The sequence below is a fragment of the Gnatocerus cornutus genome, chromosome 1, assembly GCF_029298725.1.
Source record: "Gnatocerus cornutus isolate USDA-ARS CGAHR chromosome 1, icGnaCorn1.1, whole genome shotgun sequence".
NCBI classification, from domain to species: Eukaryota; Metazoa; Arthropoda; class Insecta; order Coleoptera; family Tenebrionidae; genus Gnatocerus; species Gnatocerus cornutus.
Window position 1 is genome coordinate 28,386,716 of NC_142233.1, and position 20,617 is coordinate 28,407,332.

The window sequence follows — 20,617 nt, forward strand, 5'->3', positions numbered from 1 at the left end:
CCGTTAACTAGGGCACGAGACAATTCAATCACTTTTAATAAATTCTGCCGCAAAATAGAGTAATAAGTATAGGAATAGAGCGCCAGCGAGCGAATTTCCGAGCAAAATATTGACAAATATGAAATCCTTTCAACGAAAAATTCGTTTGAAGTATGGGCTATAGAAGTATAAAGCTCGAAAATATTCATGTACCTGGTTGACGCATAGCTTGAACGTAACCGACTCGATGAAGGTTAAGACATGTAAAAAGAACCGCAAAAATTTCACGTCAAACTTGGTTTGCAAAGACGTACGATACGAATATGCAGTTATGCAGGGAAAAAACGAATTTCCAGTATAAATAGTCATGCGGAAGGTTTATCCTTCCATTAAACGTCATCTGACTGCATTAGTTGATGGGAAGTGGAAGCGACGTGTAATTTAAATATTTTTCAGTGTGTTTAGGCATTAGATGACGGTAGCGAGGGCGATCCGCCGCCAAATGTGAATATATTTTCAGAGTTCGCACTTTTGTTACTCGGTTTAATATTTCACTAGATTTCTATATCCGGGGACTTGTAAGGTTAAGAGAGTAGACTGTTCAATTTTAGATTTCTTTAATATACCCGGAAGGAATGATTTAGTTTCCGACATCTGGGTCGCAACGAGATAAAGAAATTACAGAGATAATAGAGAAGAAAACGCATGGCTTTCATTTTAAATTTAATAAAGGCGGTTACAAATAACAAGGCTATTCTGAAAATTTACTGCGTTAAATAATCCTGAGGTTTTATTTATTTTTTTGAGTTCAAAGGCACCATTATTGGGAAATTTTATTATAATTCGTTGGATTGAATCAACAGAATTTCCTTGTTATTCTAGTTTGAAACTTCGCTCGGTTCCACTTTCGCCTAATTCTGTTACATCTTGTGTTTAAAAGTACTACTCTCTTGTTTTGGCTTTTCAATAAATTTGCATAAATTTGGGGGCTCGAGTTGAAGTCAGTCTCAAATTATTGAATATTAAATGTGCTTTGTTTGATGATAATTCAAAGTAAAATAATTTCTCTCAAATTCCGACAATGCCAAGTGAATTAACATTATTTAAATGCTTCGTTTGAAATAAACTCTCCACAATTGGTATTTTACATAATTAATTTTCATTTCTTAACCAAATATCTCACCACCGCGCAAACTTGTTTATACTGGCGTTTATTTCTTGTGTTAGCATTCCGACATGAATTTTGACTTTTTGAGTATTTCTACCAACGAACTTAATGCAAAGATGCATGTAACTTCTTAATCATCTTAATCATCTCCAGCTAGTGCAGTCAGTAATTGTTTCATGTAAGAGATATCATCTCCCTGAGGAGCATTTTTATAACAAAGTTTTTCAATTTCACGCCCTGTCCGAGACTCGCAATAAAACTGTAACGGGAAATCTACAATTCCTGTAACGGGACTGGGAAATTTATCGGTGCATTTCTATAAGGTTGGGCGAGAACAGGCCAGACGAGGAGTCTATAAATCAGCCATCGAACGACTTTAATATCCCGATATGATATGATTACCTAGTATGGATTGCGCCTTATGAAAGGTCTGGGAAACCGGAGGAGATATTGGAGGGAAATAAGCAGCTTTTATTTAATCCAGGAAATGCCATTTCTTTGCCACAATTTTGCTATTCACCACACTCGCACCCGACATCAAAAACGGAACACTTTCATCGCCGAGAAATGTTGCTTACATTTCGCTGATTACGGACCGAAACGAATGCTGATCAAGCCAGAGGTTTTATTTATTTTCAGCTCAGACTGGAGGTTGTAAAAAATTTAAGGTTATGACATCTTGTCGCTGTAATTATTTAAGAGGTTGGCAGTAAAGTTAATAATGCAGCTTTCTAGATTTGATGTTAATTAATGAGTGTTAAATGTAATGAGAATATGAATTTTATAATGGATTTGAAGAATCAGGTTAATTTCTTTTTAGACGCTTTAAAATTTATATTTTTGGAGTTTTCTCAACTCTCAACCTACTTAAAAAATCAATCTTACAAATTTTGCTAACCCGGCGCATCCACCATTTTTTTTAATATTTATTTGCTTCCCTAGTAGCACAAATTGTATCGGAACTATATTGGGCGCCGATATTGTTCCAACGTCCAAATGAAACGCCCTCTCGGTATCGGTACAATATCGGCTGGCAAACACAAATACGACAAAAATCCCATATCAAACCAATATAGGCAAACCCGTATAGAAATAATATCGGCTCTCCAACATGGGAATTGCATTGGTTATCCAGCATAATAACAATATTGGCTATCTAATGTAGGAATTAAATGGGGTACCCAATATTGGAAATAAATTAGATCCCCGATATTGGAACTGTCTCTAAAATACTATATGACAAACATTATGGCTGCCACAGAGATAAGGAATAAGAAATACTCAAAAAATGTATTAAAAATTATAATAAGAATGTAAAATTTTGAAATACAATAAATATAACTTAAAATATAAAAATATAAGAAATAAATATAATATCTAAATAAATATACATAAAATAATAAGTATAAAATATAATACAATTTTTATGTTAGATCTTATATTTCGTAAAGGCAGAAATTTATTAATCGATTTGTTATCCTCCAGTTTCGTCGCATCTTCTAAAAATTTTAAATTAAGAATTAAGCTGCATCTTACAAGTTCAAATATATTACCTTCAACTATGTTGCCTAATTTTGATGGATTAATGGATTCATGATTCCTTTTGGCCGTGACGGTTTGTCGACAAAAAAATGGTTTTAAAATATACTCATTTGTATTATGTGCACTTTCCATCCTTAGAAGTATAAAAGTGAGCTGAAAAATGAAAAAAAAATAAATTACATAAAAAATAAGCATAATTTAACTTATTGTCAGTAATTACTTACTTACTTTCAATTCATAACATCGAATTAAGTCGAAAAATAAAAACACTTCAAGCAGAGCTTCATCCTCCCAAGTTCGAAGAAGATATGAATTTGTAGAAAGTTCAATGGAATCTGTTTAAAAATCCAAATTTTCTACCTAAAACTGCCCTGCCCCGCACCCACTCATTTCACAATAGACCAAATGCTGTAAAAACTAGCCCCAAGTGTGTCCTTCAATGCCAGATGTTTGTATCACTTTGACTTTTAAATAACTACGAACGATTTGATTTAAGAATACATACATGCACTTATTAAACAATTTCTTGCATTATACAGGGTGTTTGGTAACGTTATGATCATGATGACGAAACGAGAGATAGAAGCAGCCGTAAAAAGTAATGTTTCGAAGTTTTTTCGGGTTTTCTTTAACCGTTTTAAAGCTGGAAGGCTTTATTTGCGAACAATCAAAGATCAATTTACAATGTACCAGCGAATTTTGAATGAAAGTCAACATAAAAATTGTTTTCATTAACGTCAAACTATATACAGTTATTATTTTATACCAATATCGCACTTGGTTCGTACTTTTAAAAATAAACTCATTGAATGAATCTAATTGAACGACTTTAATATCTTGTAGTTTTTTAAATAAAACAAAAAGAAATTAAATAATACTCCTGACAGAATCCAAGATAATTTACCTTCTTTGATTAGCCATTAGTCTAACCTTAACGTTAACTAACACCCTGTATATACATATGTAGAACATTACATTTAAATTTTGTTGCAAAGAAAGTGTTACTTCAAATAGGTACACTTTTAGTAAAACAAAATTTGTTTGATATTTTATTCTGATATATCAAATAATCGTAAACAAACGGTTATTTGATTCTGAATAGACTTAAATTTATTTAATAATTAAAGCAAGCCTATTTACCCAAAGTCTAATAATATATTTTTTGCTGTCAGGTTAATATGACAATGCTTAGTATAAAAGAAAATTATTAATAAACGCGTGAGTGTGAGTGAATTGGCGCAATTTTAAATAGGGTCCAATAGTGGTGACGTCACATCAAGCGCGAACGTTTGAAGCAGTCCTACTTAAAAAAGCTAGTTTAAAACTGAACCTTAGGTATAATGTCTTTAAGGATCAAAATGAAACCTTCTAATTCTAACCCTTAAGAGCAGATACAATAAGGTCGACTTTTTTCGCAAAACTTTGGATTAGGAGATTAGTTTAAAAGTCAGCGCTTTCTGTGACGTCGCACTATTGCACCCTATTATCTCATTGATCTAATGTATTATTATAATACAAGATGCCCAAAATTTTAATAATTTGTAGCATTTTCTCAGAGGTTCTTAGGTGTAGCTAACAAAATTCTAAACCGTTTTTGCCACCTATTTTTTTAATACTTCTACATTGCATATTTACTGAAAAGTAAAACATTTTTAATGTTTTTGTTAATATTTTTAGACTAGAATTGCGTACCTGCATAATAATTGTTGTTCCTTTACTTTATTAAAAAAATAGGTGAACAACAAACCAAATGTTAAGCTTGATACCTTTCTCTAGCAATTAATTAACAACACCAGACACTACTATCGTCACAACACACCACCAGTTCTTCTTCTCGTCAGTGGTGCTGCTCCCTCTTAAATACCGTCAAGGGTTTAGGTCATTTCCTCGTGCAAAGTTCAATATTGAGAAATGACATCATCATCGACACATTGCGATGTACCAAAGTTACTGCTGACTCTTACCATTTCGCTGACGTCTGTCGTCACTCGGTGACCCAGTATCAGCGAAATGGTCGAGCTAATTACGCAACGAGGAACTCACTCAAACCCTTGAAATATTATAAATAAACATTAAATTTAGGACATTGATGTGACATTATCAAAATCATTAAATAAATTAGTTTGCACAAATTTATGGCCAAATTATATAGAAAAAACAATATTGTAACATTGCAGGGTAGGCGATAAGAATCCTATACTCAAGATACCTATCTAAAAACGATATTTTCACACAATATTGAACCTATATTGGAAAAATATCGACTAACCAATATTGACTGGGCGATAAAATCCAATATTGCTACGATATTGTTTGCCAATACAGTATTTAAGTCGACAATCCTATATTGAAACAATATGGTTCCTATGCATTTCCGACTTTGGTGCTACTAGGGTTGGTTCTTTTTAAATTATTTAGGTATATTTTAGATAAGAAAATAGAAGTGTTTGTTTTTGGTCCCTCAAAACTTTACGACAGAGTGCTATTTGTACGACGAGAAATAAATATTCACACAACTCACACAAGTCCACTAGCGTTTAATTTATTAATGAGACGTCCACTCTAATTTAGATTAAAACCCGGAAGCTGTCTGCTCTGTCCTTTGAATACAGATCTTGCATAAACGAGAATTATCTTGGTGCAAAACAACAACCCGTTTGCAGTTACCTAACGGTAACTGTGTACAGATAATGTCACAGCCACGCTGGTATTAATCTTTAATATTCAAGAGCTAAATCACACAGGCGCTGAAATAAAACAAACATTATTTATACTCGTCTTAAATAAAAAAACAAGTGCATTTTTTTCATATTTGTTTAATTCACTTAACAGACTTTTAGCGCCGAAAACAAAATTGTGGACTTCCTCGTATGCTTGCTGGTCAAAATAACTCATTTTTTGCGCTTGCTGTGTCTACGCCTCTGGCATCCTGCGTACCCTCGTCGTCCTTAAATAATGCATGTGTATGTACATGGAAGGTTAGAGAGGAACAAGTCTGGGTACTGCAATGCGGCCATTGTATGTGCACTAGACAGACAGTGGAGCAGGACAATGTACTCGGCCAGGACATAAATCCGGGACAATGCTACCGGAAGGACGACTGTGTGCGCCAGGAAACACCCCGAATCGTATCCTTGCTTTAAAACAACAAATCCTGCGACGTGCCAAGCAATCATTGTAGTATTCGTCAGGTTGGCCGGTAATGGTCTCGGTGGATTTGCATATTATTCTGAAAATAGGAGGACAATGGGTCTCTTGAAATTGTTTAAAAGCGTGGACACAAATGCGCTTGTAAAAGTAAAAATATAAAATTTTTGGTGTCAATTAGTACTAAATAAAGTACCCGTCGTTTTTTTTTTGTTAATTGGATACTGACAAAATAATAACTCTTAAACAAGCATTAAACAAGAGCACTCACCAAAAACAATGAAAAGTCTGTTTTTGTTTGTGGCTAACGCAATTAAAACCAGGTTCAGATTAATAAATTAGTTATTTCTGTGGGATTCACATTTTGCGGTACGTTATTATTTCCATTTCGGATTTGAAACATAAAAATATTTAGTGTTATTGAAACAACCTTTTATACACAACATTTCGAATTTACATGAAATTAATTTAACTTTGCTTGTCTCGAGTATCGTATCATCATCTATTTATTACAGACTTGACACGAGATTTGCAGAAATATTTCAATAATGCAAAATCTGAAAAATTCTTTCACCCATTGTTTAGCTTTGAACGAACGCATATTCTCGTCTATTTTATGACTCCGAGTTTTGTTTATATATTTTAATTTTATACGCTTAGTCATTTGGAGAATTTGTTCTATTTGATATCAAAAAGATTTTTATTGACCAGCAAGTAAACAAAAACACTAAATCATAATGATGGGAGAGCAAAATTTGTGAATTTCGAACTTAACATTCAGAAAATCTGCACATTTGAAGATAAACATCCAAATTTTGGAAAAATTCTGAGTACAAACCTATAAACATTTTAGTATCATAAAGTTTAATTACTTAAAATTTTAAAAACAAATGAGAAAATGAATGTAACGTTTTAAAAATGGTGGAGGCGCCGAATTAATTTTGTATTTACATCTAAATTGCCAAATTTGATCCGGTTATGTTAACTTATTTATTATATTTGGAAAACTTTCAACTAATAATTCAAAATTTGAAATCTTACATTCAACTAACATAACATGAGGACAAAAAAATCGTACGTCTAAAATGATAGAATCTGCTAAAAGGCATAACAAAAATCTGTTTGGCAAAATTTTCAAACTTATTGTCAGCAACAAAATTAACCAACGGACGGATACTTCTAAAAATCCAAATATCCTGCAGAAATACATTCAGGAGCTTGAAGAAACAAACTAGACTTTAATTTTCAACTAATAAACTAAATTTCAAAAATGAGAAAATTAATTTTAAGTAGAAAGCAACTTGAAAAATTTCTAGAGAAAGAACTAATTAAGCTACAATATAAAACAAAGTTCTACAGACGCAAAAATATCTACACATAAGTATTAAAACAATAAAAAAATATGTATATTTCGTCTAAAATGTCAGAGGTGAAATTATGTAGTTTTACCAAGAACATAAAATAAATATTTTGGTTTTTGCAATTCAAAACCCAAGCGTGGATAGTAAAAAAATTTCTTAATATCTTAAATATTTCGAAGATTCTGGCCAATTTAAATCGTAGTTAATATCAACACCAAAACAACTTGGAGCTTTTTTTTCAAGACTTTGTTACTATATGCTCTTGAAATTCTATGAAATTAAATTTCCTAAATTAATTATTACTTACCAGCGATGATAAAAATTTACAGACAGACAAAATCTGTCAGAATTGATAATAATAATTATATACCAAGAGCGAGAAGACGCTTTTTTGGCCCGAGCGTTATTATTTTTTGAGGTCCAAAAAATCGAGAAAAATTTGAAAGCAAGAGCCACAAAAATTCATCTATTTGATATTTTTACTTTTCACACTACGTACTAGCACATTTACGTCCACAAAAATAGGCCTATATGTAAAACGCATAGATAATTTAATCTCACTTTTTTCACTATTTAATAGAAAAATATAGGAAATATTCACTGTAAATTTTAAAAATGCAACTTTGACATAAAATACACAAATAATAATAACTTCTGACTGATACAAGATACAAAAAACTAGTTTGTTGCAATATAAAGTTCCAGTGAACCTATCAATTAATTGTAGTTGAATGCGCATAACAAAAAGTCCTGTTTACTTTGAAATGTTTTGTAATGAAAAATTGGCCGAGGGGATCAGTTTGTTTTATTTTATGGCGCTCTAGCTCCGAATGTTTGAGATGTAGAAAAAACTTTTTGCACAAAAGTTGTAGAAAATTAATTACTCTGCAAATTTCGTATTTTTCTCAAGTAGATATCTAGTAGGATAGAGTAGTTTTAAATTTTTTTGTAACATTAATGCAGAAATTGTGTTTTATTCAGTAGATCGAAGCTCGCATTCATAATTCATATATAGATATATACTATTGTTAGTTTTTGTCAACATATTCAAAAATGTTGATTTTGCGGCCAAAATGTATGAAATGCCGTCGTCATTGGTTTTCATCAGCAAATAAAGGAATTCATTGAACATGCGGAAATATCCACGGTTGAAGCATCAATAAGTCGTGCACGTAATGAAACGGCAATGAAATATTCAAACATGCGAGTGCATTTTTCCATTTTTAGCAATCCAGATATTTGGGAGCAAAACCCATTGTGTTACCATTGCATAATACCGGCCGTAGTCCGGTGGCGGCATAAAGCCAGAAATTATGAAAACTACAAATCAAAACGAGAACAAACAGAGCGGACGATAAAGTATGGTTACATTAAAAGGGAAGTGTCATAAAGGTAGAAGGGGAACGGCCAGTCTACCGGAAGGTCGCTAAAATATTATCAGGAAAACAATAGGGGAACTTCCTGCTCACTATACAACAGCGCTACAATAAAACAAATTAAAAATATTACAGCTCTTAACTTGTGTTGCTGAAAGCGAGAAAGGGTGAAATACGCAGACATAAAACTGCACTGTCAGTCGAGCGAATGTTAATAAATGAGATGTGATGAAAATGACCAGGGAAATCCTTGTTTTCGTGTTGCCAACTGCGCCGTTCGCTTTCGTTTATTTAAACAATTCTCTTGTAAAGATATAGGATAATTAACGGAACCTCGCTTGTTCCACCGGAAAACAGGTGATAATGATATAAGCTTTTGCTGTGAACTCAAAATTTTGTTTACGGTGTGTTTGTTTTTCCCGATCTACCGAGACAATTACAGGCAAATGGTGCGGACTTGACCGAATTCATTAAACGCGCTTGGCTACGCCAGAGATAGGTAAATTTTTCCCTTTCTTGCTTATCAACTGTGGCAACATCAAAATGTTTTATTACACCGACTTACAGAAACTAGTGCCCATTTTACCAGAGATCTTTCTCAGCTTACTGTAAAATTTATAATTTGTACCGTTCATTGTGAATTCGATTTGATTTGTGAAATATCAACATCTCATCATTAAATTTGCTATAAAAAAGACCTCAGCGAAACGAGCTGCATGTGAGCGAGCTTTTGCTGTGAGCTATTTGGAAGAGGACTGTACATAGTTTTTTAAACCGTTTTTTTAACAGCATTTCACACTTTCCTACTCTTGATCCTTAAAAAAGTATTCCGCTTTTCTTTTAGCAAACGCTAATTCTCATTTTCGATGACAAACTGTTTAAACAACATGCTTACATCTTTCTTTTCTACTTTAAAGTTATCATAGTAAACGGTTTTATTCTTAATCTTGTCAAACCGAACTTTTTCGCTAAGCTAGAATGTCTTCTAAGTTCTCCAAAGTGTTTTAAAACCCACACGCTGAAAACAAGAATTCCTTATTCAACGCACGGCTTAAATCCCTGCGTGCCAATCTGCACAGAGCCTGTGCTCGGTACCTGCATCTCCGGAGACCACCTCCTATTTGAACGTCATGTCGCTTCTTAACATTCCTCTGCTTCAGTCAACAGAATTAGTCTGTCGTTGGACCATCCTCCGGCCACAATGGAATTGCCTCTCACTTTTGGAAACAATATAACCGATACGTATGCAAGGCGGTTAATGTACCAAAGATAATTTTTTTGCACACTCATGAACAGAATACGAATATCTAAACATTGTCTTCTACGCTATTCTCTCCTCTTTATGAACTCGTGATACAATCTTGCCTCAATAAAGTCGTGTTTATCAAACTTGGTTTACGTAATAGTGAGATGGAGTCAGTAAAAGGCCCGAGCGGAAGAGAAAATTATATCGTGCATGAGATTTTTGTAACTGTATTGATCAAAAAAATTAAATAATAATTATTGCCAATTACGCTCAACCTGTCTTCGTAAATAAGCTCGTTTGATCCTCGATGCAAATTATCAATTTTGAATGACAATTTGCCAATCTCGCTCAATTATTGATCATTAAAATGCAAAGCAGAATCTCGTTAACGAATATGTGCATTACTTCAACCAACAAGAACAAGCAGAAATTCAGACAAGTTCATCCTCTCTCAGGAACTTATACCTGTATTGCACAATTCCGTACAAATTACGATATCACCAAGTTTGACTTGAGTTGCTGTTTTGTCAATAATTCCATCTTGTGGCAGAACTTTAAGGAGCTTAATCAATTACCGTTAGTTCTGCTATAATAAACATATGGAAACAGCCTTCACTGCAAAGTTATTCGAATATTCCCAAATAAAGTTAGATCCAGATGCAGAGGGATAATTAATGCCATCACCGCAAATAAATATAAACGAAAATTAATTTTCAACAGCCCAGAGGCTGTACTTTGACTTAGTTTCAGTCTCACCGGCTAGGATTTCCGATTAATTTTCTTGCAGTTGTTTACTCGCTTATATTGGAAAATAAGCAGAAAACGCGAGGATGCATTGTGGGAAACAAGATTTATGTGTTTTCACAATGCACCGAAAAGCAGCTCGTCTCTATACATGAACTGTCGTACAGTGGAACTTTGCTAGTTCGAAACTCGAGGGACACAAGAGCACTTTACCAGAGTTCGCCTAATTGGGGCTTCCAGTTTCACCAGCAAGTATTAAAAAGTCGGATTGGAACTTATATTTCTGATTTTTGAGTAGACACCGACCGACTTTGGAGATCATCTTAAAACGAAATGAGTTCTCGATTTTCAGGTGCAGCACTTGTACGTGGAATATAAAATCGTTTTTTATAGCAAGCGCCAAAAATTTGGGCGAGCTTTCGCTATGAGCTTTTTGCAAGAGTACGGTACATTATTTTTATACTACCTTTTCTATCATCTTTATTACAGTATTGTATATGTCAAAAACATGTCAAAGCGTAAAAACATTCAGTTGCGTCGCCCCAGATCAAACATTTTATTGTTGAAAAAAAATTACTGCATTTGAATTGATTTTCCGTAAATTATATTATAAACGTCAAAACAGCACAAAAACATAACCTCAAATTAACAGCACTACTTCTGTTGCATTGGTTGCATAGGTAATGTTCAGTGTACAGACTGAATATTCCCATTCGAATAAATCAATGCACTGTCCCCACAGCTTTCTCCAAAATTCTCAATTTATTTAAAGTCAAACGTAGGTGCAAAGGAACTTTCGATTTTTGATTTTAGATGTACAAAGATGTCAATCTAAATAAAATATGTGAATTCTATTTTCCTAAAGTGTAAGTTTTAAACAGAAAATTTTGATCAATACACGCTTTTTTATCCACTTGTAAGATAGAAATTTAATTTCACAGTTCGGAAGCAGACGACATAATGACACGTTTTCAAGCTAGTAGTAAAAAAAGTATATTACAGATGTATTCAACGTCGCAAACAGCAATAGACTAGAAGCAATAGCATAGTAAACCGGTTTCGGAAACTGACATGTGTTGGTACCCCTGTCAGTATTGATATCAGAGCCACCACCTCGTTTCAAATTTCTAAAGCCGCTTCGAGGGCGCATCAATACATGTTTGAACTGAGAATTAGTGCCATCAAAACAACATTTTTCACAAAGGTGTAAACATCATGTACAAGGTGTTTAACTATAAATTAATTAGCGTAATGAAACCAATATTCCAATAATCGCAATTCACATTCGTCCAAAGTAATTCATCGGAAATGAAACATACACGTAATATTTCATACGCAGCTAATAAATAACGGGTCAATGGCAGAACCGAAAGTAATCTAGCGCATATGTTTTGATTAATATTTTTGGTGTGCGCATTAATCAAACGTGAAAATGAATAATACCCTTGCATTAATTACTTTTCTGCAAGTGTGCATTTTTCCCTAATGGAAACGTGACGACAACCAACCCCAAAATAAAATTGTCAAAATCTCGGAGAAATAATTTAGTTAATAAAAGAGGCGCCTTTAATTCAGCTATTACCATTTTATTTAGTAGATGTTGCAAAAAATGTGAATAATTCAGAGTATTATTATGGCAGTGGTGGCGCCGTCATACATTATTTATATAAAAACACACGTTCTCATAAGAAATTGACAAAGCGCTAACCCTTGCATCGTGTGGTTCTTTTCCCGGGGTTAAGTCGGGCTCGGACACTTAGAATTTCCAGGACATGCAATCTGCGGGTTTTACTTATTTTTATCACGCTTGCACGTAATAAATTTCCTTCTGCGCCAATTCCCAGAAAATTTTGAAAAGGAGAATTTTTGTTCTCGTCTTGGCGAAAGCGATTAAAGTGATTACACGACTTTTTGACGGTTCTGCTGGTGGGATGTGGCAGATAGGTTTGCGTAATGTATGGATATTAAACGTCACAGCCTGCGAGCCATTTATAAAAAGGATGCGGGTTGCCGCTTCACAGTTCTAATCCAAAAACTCCCTCACATTCCTAATTCAGATCTCTTGTGAATTATAACGAGGATTAACGGAATTTTGAGCTTAGATTATTGGCAGACATTGTTCACAACATGCTTCTACGGCTATATATACTGGTACAATTTCCTGAATTGACATAATCCGGACCGCCCTTATGGGGACAAAACAAATTGCCTAAATGTGGGCTGTTGGAGCTGGATTGAATGATTTGAATATATTCACTGCGCGTCTTGAAGTCTCTAACTAATTGCTATTGCTTTACCTGAAACTGACAATTTGCATAGGAGATGTACATCAATTTTTGTAGCTAAGAGCATTGCTGAGTAGGTCTCGGCGGGTGAGCCGCGTTTATATGATAAGTCATGACAACCCAACTTGTTGAAATTGCCGCTAGCTAATAAGATCCTAGACACACCCGCAGCTTGCTGGATCTAAGCAGTAACAACGATCCGTTGATATTCAACTTCAAAGCTTGCCGAGATCAGTAGGTTCGCAAGTGCCCAACCGCAGAAGAGAAAATCGCTGGAGCGCGCAACGCGTAGCAGTCGCGTAAGCAAAATAACCAGAAGCGGTCTTTACTTCACCCCAACGCACACTTTGATATTGGCTTCACACTTAATTAGACGTCGAACACAAACCTAACACACACACACATGCATGTCTTCAACCTTCGATGGTCAGTTCGGTATGGACGCCAGTCAAAAGCCGCAGCAACACTTTTCGATTTATTAATAAAATAATTAGCCCGTCAAAAACACACGCCGTGGTTACGCCACTGGGGTAAATGTGGTCGAAATGACCGACATTTATTTCGAAACAACAGGGGCTACTTACCGATTCACGTGGTTATGGGCCATTGAGCGGTCTTCCGGAAAGCCTGGACTAACACAAAAATAATTTGTTTGGAGCGGTGATTTGAGGTCGGACGGAGCGCAGAACGATTTGTTTGGAGGAAAGAAGCGGCGATCTCGAAATCTCGCACTGCGGGAAACATGGCACGTCGTTACCATTTTTCGCATTCTTATTTCTGATCTTATTACTACTTATTTTACAGTGCAGTTCTTGGAATTGCAAATATTGTAGATAGAACTGCCAATTATCTCATTGAGAGGTTGCAGTGCTACAAAAACTATTTGTTTCATCATTAAAACAGCCTCAGTGTGCAATGCGCAAGCATAAAGATCGATATTAATATTTTTAAGTAAGTTTTCAACTAGGTGGATATAAATAAGTAATTTATCGTTCCACGGAAAAAGTTGTATGCAGGTTTAAAACTTTGTTTAACGTTGTAAATTACTTCTCTTTCAGGCTTTAATAATGCCGAGAGAATATGCATTGGAAGTGGAAAAATCTGCACGATTATACGAAAGCACGTTCATTTTTAATATAAAGTCGAACATCAATTTAAATCACATTACACAACCTTGGTGGATTTACAAACGAGAACCAATTTATGAAAATCAAAACCACAAATTTATTTCCTGCCTGTGGCTGTATGCATGCTTCGAGCGATTATCCTCTTTCGACGTGAGAGTGACACGAACTGAATAACAAGGGATGAAAGTGCGTGGTGCATCCGAAAAACGGGATATACTCATAAATGACGAGTCCATAAAGTAATCAGGATTCGACATCTGTATAATTTAAGAAATAATTCCTCAATATCGACAGAACTCGCTGCTTTTTATGTATTCGTTTCCAACTTTGAACTTTGCCAGTCGACTTTAAGAAGTTATAAGAAAGCTTTATTACTTTTCTGTGGAAGAGTAGAGCTTTATATAAAATGCAAACACACGTACTTCGGAAATTTTCAGAGGGATGGTTTTTGCTTTACACTTCATTGCTGTGGAAATTCGCAGATAAATAATCCTTTTTGATTGGGAATTTAAATACAATGCGAGCTTTTTAAAGCAAATTGACCCCTACGCACTGCAAATTAATTCTTACTAAAATAAGTATAAAAAGGTTTCCATTTCTCTTCTTTTGACGCACTTTATGATTATTCTGAAGATATCATTACGTCATCTGCTTTTGAACTGTGAAATTAAATTTTTCCCCTACAAGTAACATATAATGTTTAAAAAGGCGTATTTTGGGTTGCCTATAGTAAGCTAAATATTTAGTGAGAATAAAAGCAAACGTCATAGCTTCTAATTTCCTTCGATTCTTCGGATCTCGAAAAATAACGCTCGGATCAGAAAAGTGGCTTTTGTGCTTTGGAATATATTTTTTTATGTTAAAGATAAATATGTATGCTCATTAGAATAATATTAATATTGCAAACATTACAATTACAAATGACCACAAATTGGTGTTTTTATAACAGGACAATAATGACATTATTATTGTATACGTGTTATATAACAACATAAATTTAAGATACATTCAATTTAGATATTTGTATTATTTAACTAAATGGTAATTATTAGTCAGTAAATACAAATTACCTAATTTATGATGCATTAATTTTAGTTTGAAAGCCAATGACATTTTCAAATTTTCGCAGCTTGTCACAATATTGGACATTGCACGATAATTATAGTAAATGCATTATTAACAATTACATGCCAAATTTGGGTTTGTATTTTTTTTATCTTGCAATTAACAATTAAATAATTTAATTTAACTTAAATTCACAGGAGCACGTATTGACTCACTTTTCAAAAATGGTGGATGCGCCGGGACAATATTGCAATATAATTATCTAACCACTAAAATGTTGGAAATATGAAAGAAATCTCGTGTTATATATTCTCTGAAAAGTTTTTAGACACTGGTTGTATAACTTGCTTTCAGATTTTCCGGATTTATCATTATTAGAAATAATCAAACTAGAATTCTGAGCCGAAAGTTTCATTAAAACTAGAAATAATTAAAACTTAAGATTTAAAGATTTTTAAATTTAAAGGACTTTTATTAGAAGTATTTCTGTAAAAAAATTTACAATCAATACCCGAGCGTCCTCTCTAGGACGTCTTCACAAACATGAACAGCAAACTTCATTGCGATTTTTAAAACTAGATTTCGTTTCCAAACTAAGTTATGGAAAGAAAATATGACTTGTTGTACTAAACTCAAAATTGTTTTGATGAATCCATTTTGATTAACAATGTTCGATAATATGCTGCCACCTGTGAGCTAAAGGTTTAAATTCTCCACGAGCTAGAAGCTTCTGTTTTTAGAATATTTTATTTTAATTTAGTTTCCTATGTTCAAAGAATCCTGTAAAAACATTGTTAATTTCAATTCAATAATAAACCGAGTGGTGATAATTTTTCTAAACTCCAAACAAGATTTTTAATAAGGCAATTAATACCACACAGCGTTGAATTAAAACTAAACCTAAGCCGTCCATTATACGCATTACATCATTATCGTCCAAGCGCAATTATAAAAGTACATTAACCGCAAATTACCCAAAAAAAAAGACGTAATTTACGGAGGTTACCTACCTGTATGGTCCACTATAATAATCTCTCACATGTGAAGCTAAAATTAAGAACAGCGCGGCTATATAGCCGCTTTTGTAGCTTTTTTTGCTAATGTAACACTTTGTTTTCGTCGTAAAAACGTAATTATTGTTCGGCTTTAACTGGCAAACGACGAATCACGAGCTAGCTATATTACAACAGTCTGTTGTGCTATTGTTGTAGTGAACAACATTAGAATTATGAGAAAATTCAGTTCCAAGCGATATTCGATTCGGCTTTTCTGTTTTTTTTTAATAGATTTGCAGAAACAATGGTTGTAAACTGGGGCATTCAAACCTATATTTTCCACAAGTGCCTGATCGAAATCCACTTCCAAAGTCTCTCCAATTTATAGCCTGTTTTCTGTTCGGTATTTTAAATTTAGGCAGTTACATTTCTGCATATAATTAATAAAATTGAGGCATATTTATCATTACATTTTATGTTATAAAATTAGAATTACAGACTTTGCCAGGAGCAAAATAGAACAGACAAAAAAATCTATTGCGTCTTGAAACGTAAACAAAATATTTAACCTGATTGACTTTTAAGTAAAATTCCATAGAATAAACACGTGTGCAGTTCGCAGATGTTTGATCAATAATAATGGTATGAAGTAATTTACTTGGTGACACGACCGCAGTTTTTCTATTAAATTTCAAAAATTTTGTTTATTTATTAGTTAAATAAATAATGCAAAATGATTATGTAGAATTGTTAAATTGAAGCGAATTGATTAGAAGAATAATTAGTGGACAACCCCAAAACTCATAAATTCAAAATAACGATAAATTACAGCAATCAAAATATTCAGACATGTTAATTAATCCTATGAGTACCCTTTGATATTAATGTCATAACAAGTAATTAAATTGTTCCATAATCAAAGCAAATTAAATCATAAGGAAAAAATTCCAGATAAACAGATAATAAATCACATTTTTCAAATCGTATAATAAGCTTTAGAATTAACGTTAGATTTCTAAGTACATATTAGAGCAGTTTTTATAATTTGTAATACAACTTTTAACACATTTTTGACTTTCTACAAATTGTTATAAACGCATACTGCTCTATAAGCATATCATTTCGTTGCACAATTTAAAAATTAAAACAAAAAATGTAATGCCCTTTTTTAAATTACAAACGTACAATAAAATCGTTGTTTCAATTACTTGAAATTAAAAACAAACAAAGAAATAAATTTTGAACAATATTTGTCATTGAGAGATATGTTGTTCCGCATGTGTAAAAATGTTTTTATATCAATAATGTATAATTTATATTTGACCTGCAATTACTTCATCTAATAGTAGACGAAGCGTATTATTATTGAAAAAATTGTTCACAAGGTTACACACTAATAACTGAAATAATTAATTTAATGTAAAACGTATTATTTATTTAAATAAAATAATATGTTTCTGACTTTTACTGCATATTCAAATAAAATTGACGGTCATGGAAATGTTGAAATTCTTTCGGTCCATTAAACATCCAACTAATCCTAAAAAAAAATTAAATAAATAAGGTAAATATTCACCAGATTTTATTAATTATTCTAGAAAAGCTTCACAATGTGTTAAAACTGAATAAAATTATTTTTAATTAAAATCTTATCATTAATTGCTCATAATACGCAATCGTCCACTTAAGATGCGTCACTATCAGGTAAAATATTAATGAAATTAATGATTAATTACAACATAAGTAACTGCCTAATTGAATGTGTTAAAACGCCAGTTACCGCATTATCTAAGATAGCGTTGTTTAGTCTAAATTATTCTACTCGACTTGGCAATAATTACCTGTGGAATCAATAAACTTTAATTGAGACATTATTATTTCATAAATTAATCAAAAGCTTCATAATGAGCGCCCAGCGCATCGTATGTCACGAAAGCTAAAACCACAAACGATCCAACTCTCGGGTTCAAATCTTAGTAAATCTTTTTTAAAATTTCGTTCTGTTGAAAAAAATATTACTGACCTATATGGGGCTTTATTTAAGGTTTTTTTATCTACCGATTATCAAGTATTTCCTTTAAAGTCCCGATAACACGAAAGTTCGTTTTATAAATAATTCATAAATTATTTTCCAATGCTTCAAGATGCGCAACAAAAAACGTTTTGATGAGGTTGCAGTCGATTATGTATCAATTGATCATTATTGTTATGTCTGCAAATGTGTTGAATTGTAGAAAATACATATGTATATCCATAACTTATAAAAAATGAGCTAATCAATAGAACAGGTTTACAACTAACGTGCCATTAGAGTATGTACTTTACAACTAATTAGGAATAATAATTGATGACAAATGTGACCACTTATTTTTGTATTATAGCTAACTAATGTATTTCCAGTAAACTCTTATTCTACTTGCTATTAAAATAATTATTGGTGTGAAGTCACCAATATTCCTTAGTTCATTTAAACAGTCTTTTAATTTAATTGGATTCTATAAGTCTATTAACTTTAAAAATAAAAAAAATCAAATATGCGTGTTAAAGGATAAGATGATTTCCATTTTATTACCTAAAAGAATCAATGAAAACGAATATCATAAAAATATCCAAAAACAAGTTGTGAGCTGTTTCGTTGGATAAAGGCAACACTAATCACACTCTTTTACGGTCGTTTATGGTGACTACTATAAATAGTTACTTTTTGTTCACTTTGTATAATTTGTTATTTATTTTATTAATTATACCTACTTATAAATCGTCTACACTATTTCTATGAAAAAAATCTAAAGACCACTTTTTTGCTCAAAGATGTATTACCTCGCGAAGTCTAAAGATAGCAAATACCTGCAGGCCTAAAGGACACCACACTGTCCCTTTTTTAAATTTGATTCCGGAAAGGTTATCCATAAAATTACGCTGTCCTCGAGTGACGACAAAATTGGATTTGTAAAAATACTGAGAAGTGGTGATTTAGTTCAGATGAGTTTTAGATCCTTGTGTGGGTTTCTTGTGCTTTGTATACGTAAGTGTTGAAAAAATCAGAATTTAAACACTTCATAGATAAATTTAGCGCAGGCTTCGATGTAATAATCTAACAAAAATACGAAGCTATTGAGAAGTAGCTTGGTGTTTGATAGTCTTGAGAATTATGGACAAAATTTATGAAGCAACCTGTAACCAAATTACGTGAAAAGTGCGAGCCTGTATGAAAATTCAGAGTTTACATATTCTCATAACTGCTGCTTGGAAAATTGTAGAGTTAAGGTCACAGTTGTTTATATCGCCGGTTGTCCTTAGTCGTGTCAGCAAAACATATGAAAATGATAAATGTGATAGCTGGAGGCTTTTGAGCTTAATTTGTAATGATGAGAAATAGTGATCATTATCATTAAATCTAATTGTAATTGTAATTGATAATTTGCAATAATCGGACAGTGTGTAGATTTTTCATTGTAATAATTGTAACAGTAAACAAATATGGTTAAAATAGGATTTATATCGGAAAAATTTTATATTCCGACAGGTCCCCAAGCTTCCAGAGAAAAATAAAAGTTGATTCCCCAGTGGAAGGACCACTAAAATGTTATTTTTAATTTAAGAATTTTTATAAAAACCTACGCAACCTTTCAGAAAATAACTAATATAAATTCCGGAGTATCAGAAATGTAATGCTAGATTAGAGTAGTAAAACTTAAGCGGCATTTTATGCCAAGTTGGACCCCACTTTCCATTTTTTTGGAATGTTATCATATTTTGTTAATATTGCTTTTATTTTAGGTAGTTTACCCATATCCAGAGACTTTCTTTAAAATGTCAATCTTTTTGATGGTCTGGACTGACATTGATATTGTTATGAAACCTCAGTAATTCATTCGCGCACGGTGATTTTAGCAAATAACTTTAATTCTTTTTTTCTCGGAAATCGTGATGTTTCGGAACGCAAAATTTGGCCAACATGTCAAACTGTGATGCCTGATATTGAGGTTAACATCTTTGGCCTTTATTCAAACTTACCCTGTTTATTATTTTTAGAAATCAAACGGGCTTTCATTTAAGTAAAAAAAATCAAAGGTGTTCAAATTGTTCAAAAATGATAATCGAAAGTTAATAGCAGTTCTTGTATAGTTCGGCCAAGTTGGTCTGAGCCACCATAAAAGCATAAAAATTTGCGGGCTACCGCAACGGGACAGCTTCAAAAGATTCTCAAGTGCAGATAATGAGGGTTTATTTGCTTAAGTTTGCACCCTGCGATAAGAACAGCATCCCTAAACAGGCCAGATGTCTCGTCACAAATGACAAAATACCGGAAACTGTCCGGTTGCGGTTGCCGTCTAATTTTTATGATTTTATGGTGGCTCAGACCAACTTGGCTGAACTATACCAAGCATACTTTTTTCAACAAGTCTGATATCATCAACGAAAAAAGTGTAAAATGCACTATAACAATCAGAATTTGCCTGAAACTACTCTTATATTGTTACATCCAAAAATTATTTTCAAATAGTATATTGTATAACAAGTGTTGAAAATGGAAGATTTTACACGAGTTTGTAGAATTGCTTAAGCAAACGAGTGTGAA